Below are 8,510 nucleotides of genomic sequence, written 5' to 3'. Positions count from 1 at the left end.
TTAAATATCCTTTTTCAATAGCCCACACTTGACAGAATCACAGAATGGTTGAGGTTGGAAGGGACCTATGGAGGTCTTCTTGTCAAACTACCCTGCTCAAGCAGGGCCACACTTATTGATTGCCTCCAGAAACTCCGTCACCTGTGCATCATAACACTCCTGTAGGAACATGCTGAACTGCTAACGTGGCCAATGACAAAATTGTCATAGATTTTCTAAAAATAATATATAATTTATAACATAGAGACTTTCTTGTATTAACTTATAATTGGAAAGAAGTGTTAGTTGCCATTCTTAACATTTAACAGTTCTGTAAGCACCAGCAGTGTTAGGTGTAAAGCAAAATAAGGCATCACCAAATCACATGCAAATTTAAAACAGTAAAAGGGATGGTTTTCTCAAGGTATAACCATTCAAGGAATAGCTACCTATTTTTAGCTGAATACTAAAATAACTTGTATTGCTGCCTCTATTAACTCAAAACTCTCTTTTTCAACTACAGGAAATTAAACGGTAAGGTGAAAGAAACATTTCCTAGATATAAAGGTTCTTTTATCTGACTGATTACTTGAGAGGAGTTCTGGAAGCTACTAACAGATTTGCGTATTTGCTGAGGGTCAGGTGTGAGTCAACATTTCTAAGTTTGAGTCATAAGTTACTTCTTGAGTAGTCCTACTGATTGAAATGAATTTTGGGAAAGGAGTAGGTTTTCATTTACATGACTTCTTAATGTGGGAAAATTTTTTAAAATATTTTTGAGGTTTATTTGTCTTTGCAGTTTGTTTTCCTCTGCTTCTCTTTTCTTTCTTTTCTTTTGTGTGTCTTTCCCTAAATCATTTTGCTCTTAGCATTTTGGTATGACTGCGTAGGCCTGAAGGCATAGGGATAGAAGTGCAGGGGTAGGAGAGATCACCTTCCCCAGGGGAGGATTTCCTCTAACTGTTACTTGTTTAGCCGCTCTCCCAACTTTCAGAAGTTCCTATAAGGCCCTGCCTTAACCTATTTAGCCAGAATAGAGTTGCCAAATGAGCCAGATGCAGAATTCAGGAAGGAAATTTCATGAAAATCCAAGGAGAGACAGGCTAAATAGGGCTTTAGGGCTTGCTATCCTCCCAGCATCAGCATGCACAGTTCATTCTACCAGTATATTTGTTACGGCTGTGGTTGCCAGTGACACTAGGTTGGGACAATCTCCAGCAGCACATTTCGGGCGATAAGCTGGAAAGCCTTGAGGAAGGAAAAGCAGAGATCAATGGTCACTGTAGGGAAGGGTCTTTATCCCTCTCCAGCATAGTGTCTAGGGGAGTATAAGGAGTATAATACTTTTCCCTGACGTTTGTTGTACTGCCAGGGTACCAAGCTTCTATGAGTTGGACCGTTTATATTCCTGGAGATATATGGTTAGATGAAGTTGTATCCAAATTCTAATGCATACTTAGACTATCAGTGTCAGCCTTCCACCTGGCACTGAGGTCAAAAATTCACTTGCATAGCACAGCACCTCAGCAATGAAGGTCAGAAATTCTCCATCAGGACCTATGCCTCATGAGTTAAGTCTTTTTAACAGTTTTACAAACTTCTCTCCTTTTTCTACCGTGCATTTTTCACTGTTTCCCCTTATTTTATTAACGCCAGCCTGATTGAAAAGGGCAAGGGGAAAAGCAAGCATTCCGCAGGGTAAATGGGAAGAGAAATGGACAGTAGCTTTTCTTAAAATGTCACTGCTCATAAGGAGCTTGTGACAGCCCAGCATTATATAAGGCTGGCTTTTAAAAAGGTGTTGTTAAATATACACTGATTTCTCTCATATTTTTACCTTGCTATTTCAATCACCTCCACACTGAGTTTTTAAAAAGTATTTTGAAGTGCTACTTGTTACAACTCTTTGTCATGTTTTCTATCCACTGGAGCAATGCTGTCCCAAATCAAGACAAAGTAGGAACGTTATGGCTGTCAGATGAAGGCACTGGTATCTGACAGAACCAGTTATTGCTTTAGCAAAAAACTTCAAAGTCCTCCGTGCACCGACTCATTACTAGGACCCATTGTGATGGGATTTGGGGTGCGTGTGTGCATGTGTTGTTAGAGTGCCTTTTGTTTTATTGGTTATACACTTTGACTGGATTATCCCTTGGGGTCAGCACTCAATAGGTTCTGACCCCAGTTGCAACTGTCATCAGAGACATTACATTTAATGCGAATGTGGTCGTGGCATTAAACCAATTTAGGTTTAGGTAGGTTTATTCTAGATTTTATATGAGAAACTGATACTGAATAAATTTAGAGACACAAAATACAACTAATACATATATATAATGTTTTTGATGTATTCAGTCTAAAAATTATAGAGATGATCTACATCACAGCTTTTTTGAGGTTGTCACACATTTTTAGCTAGTTAAGATTGTTTAGAAAATTTAAGACCATTAAGAATTAATATAAACAGAGTTACATGAAGTGTCATTAAAGTAATTTATGCCTTGTTATAAAGTTTCAAAAGAAAATACTTTTCAAATTTTTTTCCCCTATAAATATCTAAAATGTAACTGATCCATACAGAAAACGTACTAGATAATAGTCCTGGGAATCTTCCTACTTTAAATGGATGTCAACTAACAGTAGGTGATTATTTTTCAGTACATGTTTAGTATAATCAGCCATTTAACTCCTTCCTTAACATCAGTGTGCTTAGATAGCATTTTCAAGCAGTCCTCAGGGCTGCGTCTCTCCGGAGTGAAGCCCTTGGTCTGTTCTGGGCCACGGTGATCTCCTGCTACAGGAGAAATATATAGGGAGAGTTAAGGCTAGGGTTTCCTTAGTACAAAACCAAATGGGTGAGAGGAAGAATGGATTCTGGAGTGGAGACATTTGAGGTCTCTGTCCTTGCCTGCAACTGCTGTGGTATTGAAGGTTTCCTCCCTCCCTAAAAAACTCAGCTAATTCTCATGTTTGGGTTAGGGCTTGGGTCTGTGAGTCAGGAGAAGAAGACATCCAGTGAGGCTTATTCTTTGAATTGTTAGCCAGGGAAAGCTGGGGGGCGACCTGCATGAAACTCACCTCCTTCTCTGCAACTGCAGCAGAGGTAGGAGCCTGCTGCCTCCCATCAGCCTGGGCCTGGGACAGGGCTTGATAATGCACGAAAAGCCGATCCACGTTTCCAGAGAGGAGAGCTTACGGCTGTGACAAAATGGCAGCAGAGAGGAATGTCTCTTCCCAGGCAACATTGCTATTTCCATGCCAAAAAGATGTGGCGATGTCTAAGGTTACGGTTACCGTAAGACGGTGGTGAGTCATTCAGGAAACACAGCAATGTTTCAGGACTGCCTGGCAATGGTCAGGCAGGGATTTTCAGATGCACTGTACGGCTGCAGCACCTTATCTTGCTTTTTGGAAGAGTTTGGTGTTGCTGCTTCAGGCCCGACATATGGCCAGGCTGGGCCTTGGGCAAGGCTCGGGCTGCTGAGCAGCCCAGGATGAGGTGCCCATTCCTCTGGAGTGGATTTAGGAGCGACAACAAAGGAAAGCTTGGGGGCTCACATGTTTCACAGCACTGCCTTGACTCTTTTTTTGGGTGTAGTAAGTGCTCATTTTTTGAGCTGAAATATTTATTAAGGTTTAGATTTAGGGTGGTTTAACACTGGGAAGAGATGGCAGTGTTACTTCAGCAGCTTTCTCTCTGTGTTTTCAGGCTGGGTAATTCAGAGAATGAGACAATTCCAGCAGTAAGCACTGAAAATGCTCTTGGGCTTTTTGTTCCTGTGCTTTGTTCATCATTTACCTTCTCCAGCACTGACAGAAGCCCTGTTCTAATTGTAAATCTAAATCAGCTGAATATCGATCCCCGGGAGGTCTGATTATATTTGTCCAAAATAATAGAGATGAGTAGCTGACTCTAAAGACAACTCTAAACTTCCCCATCTAACAATTTAGATCTCAAATTAATGAGCTCTTAAGTAATTGGGTCAGCCATAAATAGGGTTGTTTGCAAAGACAAGAATACATTAATCTGTAAAGGTCATATTGCTAGTATCACCGAGAACTATTACAGTATTTATATCCCAGTTTTGAAGATCAATTGGTTGTAGTCAGATTGCATCTGTTCCTTTTAAAGATATTCAAACTCAAGAGTGCCCAAGAGGTTTCCTCCATGTAGTCCACAACACAGAGCAAATACTTAGGTTCAAGGCAGAAAAGATTTTGTTTAAGTATTCATGCTACTGACATTAATTTCTTTAAAGGGAATTGGGATAGAGTATACCTCCTATGAAGAGTTGCAAAAACCAGTATAGATTTCTGGATGTTTACTTCAGGAAGGAAGAAAAGACTTTCCTGGTGTTGGAGGTCCAAGGGATTATTACAGACGAGGGGCAAAAAAACCAGGATCTGCTTGTTCAGTAGCTGTCTGATAGGGGATAAAATGTTCTCTACAAACCTGGGTGCACCTTAGAGATATGTAGGGACCTCTGCCTGCATTGTATCCCATTATATTACAGTGACCTTTCTTTTCTCAGCTCTTACAGGAACTCTTTTTGTACCATGCTGAGGAATAAATGATTTATTTTGGGACTTCTCTTCTGCCTTGTCTGACTGAACCTAGTATCCCAATGGTCTTTGGGAAGTATAAACTATAGTAAACCTAAAAAGGACGTGATTTTACAACCTTCCTTGCCTGGACTTGTCATGGGAATATAGGAAACATCAGCACTGTAACACTGTGACTTGAAATTGCTCACTCCCCGTTTGCTTAGCTTTGTACATGTTCTTCACTCTGACTGTCTTGTCTCTTCCTGAGCTCCTCCACCAGGCCATTAGAAAATGAGAATTGAAGCGGTTTTCTAAGCCATTAAATTAGAAATAAACTGCACAGTATACTGCTGTCTTCAGCAGATTTCTGGAGGTTTTAAACCGCATTGTTGCAGTCCTTATTTAATCTGTGCAAACAAAAACCCCTTAGCATAAGATGCAATTAAAATAGGATAACTTATTCCATGAATCTTAATCTAAATCCAATCCTGCTCTGTCCTAAAAAAAGCCTAGAATAATTTACAGCTTAAAGTTTCACATTAAAAGTTTCAGGTTTTGAGTTGGGATCATGAAAACAATCAAGAAAATCCAATGAAAAAGAACTGAGGTACTACAATAGGCCAGACTTAAAAAATGTCAGAGGAAAGAACTGGTAGCTAAATCTGAGCAAACACCTCATCATGAGTAATTTCATTATTTCTGTCTAATTTTCCCTATTTATAAACTGTGCATGAACTGACTGGGAAATTCTCAAACGCAATGCTTATTTAAAATATATATGAATAAATTTCTGCAAAGTCCATACACATTATGAACTGCAAGGGAATTTTCACCAGAAAGCTCTGGGTGAGGCAGTTGGATCAATGGATGACTTCAATAAGACTACTTAGATTACATAAAAATGATAAATAATAAATTTCCATTTCAAAATACCTGCACATTGAATATTGTTTGGAATATTTGAAATAGAATTTAAACACCTCTTGAATTATTACAGAACAGAAAGTTTATAACAGAAATGGACTAGATAAAGGAAAGCATTAAACTCATATTCAAAACCAGAAAATTCTGCCAAAAGGATAATGTAACTAACACAGAGCAAATGTCTTTAGTCAAATAGTTTAACTTCTGGAAAATGTAGTTTTGGGTTGATCAAATGTTGTGAGTTTTCAGTAGACTTCTGTGACTAATTCTACCAAAAAACTAGGGAAAGGGGTTATCTAAAAACAATCAAAACAACAACAACAACAAATTGAGTAAAGAAAATAAATATAAAATAATGAAATGCCAAAATAACACAAAAATCCATTTCAATTAAGTCAACTCTGTTCAGCTTCACTTTGCAGACAGAATGAACACATGCTCAGTTTGGGCTAACATCTTACTTTTATGATTAGCTGCTTCCAAATATAAATATTAGTAGAAGGCAATATTACAATTCTGCCATGCATATAGCAACAAAATACATATTTGTTAGCTGCACATACTATTGTAACAAACCCAGGAAGGGTCAACAAATTGTGAGTTAATGAGAGGATGACACCACTTACTTGCTTACGCCAGACAGCCCTGAAGGAGGATTGGGCCAGGATGGAAGTCACTGTATTCTTTTGGTTTATCTCAAATCTTGTTTCATCTCAAACCTTCTCTTCACTAGTTCTTTCAAAAAAAAAGAAAACCTAACAAAAACCAACACCCTAAAGAACTCACAGACAGAGCCACAAACAAAACTTTGTAAACTGCTTTCTGGCATAAGTTAGGACATGACTGGGATTTCAGTATAAGTTATGAAATGAAGTTTGTAAAAGCAGTATTACAAGAGTCAAATTTCTTTTTTTTTTTTTTTAAGATTTTGCAGTTATGTTTGGTTGTGAGACTTGCACACTCTGGAGAAATAAATTCTGTTGAGCAAATACCCAAACGCTATCAGTTGTTTTTGTTCTCTTTTGGTCATTCTTATTATCTGCTTCTGCTTGATAGAATTGTACTAGCAAAACGGTTATTGTAGAATAAGTGCCACAAGCCAAAGCATCAATATCAACATTAATCAATCATGATTATAAGAGAGTTTTGGAAAAAGAATGCTCCTAAAATAAATTCATTAATGTAATTTATCTGCTGGCTTTCCTTGGGGACCTAATGCAGTCAGCTTTCTTGCATTTCAGAGATTGAAGTGGTTCATACCATTATCATTAAGAAACAATCATACCAAATGTCTTTAAACACTTTCTCGGAGTTCAAACAGAGACAGCTGCAAACAGCATCGCCTCATTTGCAGCGACTCTCTCCTGGAGGAACCTTTGCTGTCTTTTTTCATCTAGCCTTTTGCGGCAGCATGCCCTTTCAAATATATCTAGCAGGCTACTGTTTTGTTGTGTTTGGGTCTTTTATTGTTTTTCCTGGAATATTTATGCACAGAGATCCCCCTTATAGAGAGCAAGTGATAAGAAATGAACTGCAACGGGCGATGGGAACTCTGTGGGAAAATGGGCACTAGGACACAATATGTTAGATCCTGTCAGGTTGAGAGGAGGTTCAAGATACTTTTATTTAATACCTGCAGTAGGGGAGCCCTGATTTCTAAGCTGGTAAGTGCACAATGACAGTATTATTTTGCATTCCCAACAGCAAGTGTTTACAATGAAAACTCAAGCGTCATCAGGACATAGACTAGCCATAGAACAGAAGATATTCAGCCAAAAAGGAAAACAGAAGTACATGAAAATGGTGCTTGGATGAAATCAGTAAGCCCATAATACAACAGGTGACACACTGGCCGGGGCACGTGAGCAGGCCAGCGGGAGATCAGTGCAGAGCAGTAGCTTTTTATTAAAAAAACCCAAGTTGTACATAGTGTGATGGTGAATGCTGAGGACTGTTTTCTGGTATGCCCTATGACCACTAACTTCAAATCCAAGGATCTTTCATGATAGCAATATAAACGTGTGTTACAAAATTATGCTTTAATATCACTGTTGGTTTTACTTTGCATAAGCAATAGATTTCAGGTTTGTAAGTGATTTTGAATCACTTGTAGTAATAATCATTATTTAGGTACCAATTAAGTTTCCAGGCTGAAGATAGTTACGTGCTTTATATTACTGGAGAAGTTAGTCATTTTTCTGAGAAATCTATGCAAAATTTACTATTTCTCCTTTATCATACAGTTTATCTTCTAGTTAGCTTTCAGGACATGCATTAATCACTATTTTAGAAAAAAAAACTTTTCTCCCAATTATATGGAGTTTCTTTTGAAACAGCCTGGCCAGGTTTCAGTCAAATGATGTTTCAGCATGCTGAAGGTTACTAGCTGAAGCATAACAAGATGGTCTGAGCTTTTAACTGAATCTGCAGAGATATTTAAGTGATAGAGCTTGTTTTTACTTCTCACTTGAGGAACTTCAGCGCTTTCATCCTGGAGCCACCCCTGCATTTTGTTGCTTTCCTGAATTAATTAATTCTCTTTTCAATATCTTTTAATTGGTGAATGAAGCACATAAGACACCAAGGATGCCTCGCAAGGAAATTGCTCTTTTTGAAGCTATAGCTATAAATTCACACTGCAATAAATGTGCACATAGTCAGCATGCGTCGGGGGGGGGAGGGAAACCCAAAACATTCATCACCATGTGATGCTGGCTGCTAGCTAGAAAAACAGAAAATGGTGCCTGTAACCTCCAGGGAGTTAGTCCATCATTAGATTAACCACCACTAAGGTAAGGCCATACATCATTAAAAAGACAGGCGCAGTGTTGGCAATACAAGAATAATAAGTAGAAGAACTTGCACTGTCACTTTGTGTAGGAATGCAGGAGAAGTCTTACAGATGCCAGCGAGGCAGGGGAGGGCGAATAGCTAGTCATTACCTCAGGAGAAAAATGATAAACCATGTTCCTATTCAGCAGGTGTGTCTTTGCTTATCGAGTTTATCTGCATTTACAGTACGCTATGAGAACTAAATACATCAGTTACTCAATGTCTAAACA

Source organism: Aptenodytes patagonicus, chromosome 6 (assembly GCF_965638725.1).
Source record: "Aptenodytes patagonicus chromosome 6, bAptPat1.pri.cur, whole genome shotgun sequence".
Taxonomy (NCBI): domain Eukaryota; kingdom Metazoa; phylum Chordata; class Aves; order Sphenisciformes; family Spheniscidae; genus Aptenodytes; species Aptenodytes patagonicus.
The sequence above is the reverse complement of the archived record's forward strand: the minus strand, read 5'-3'. Positions refer to the sequence as shown.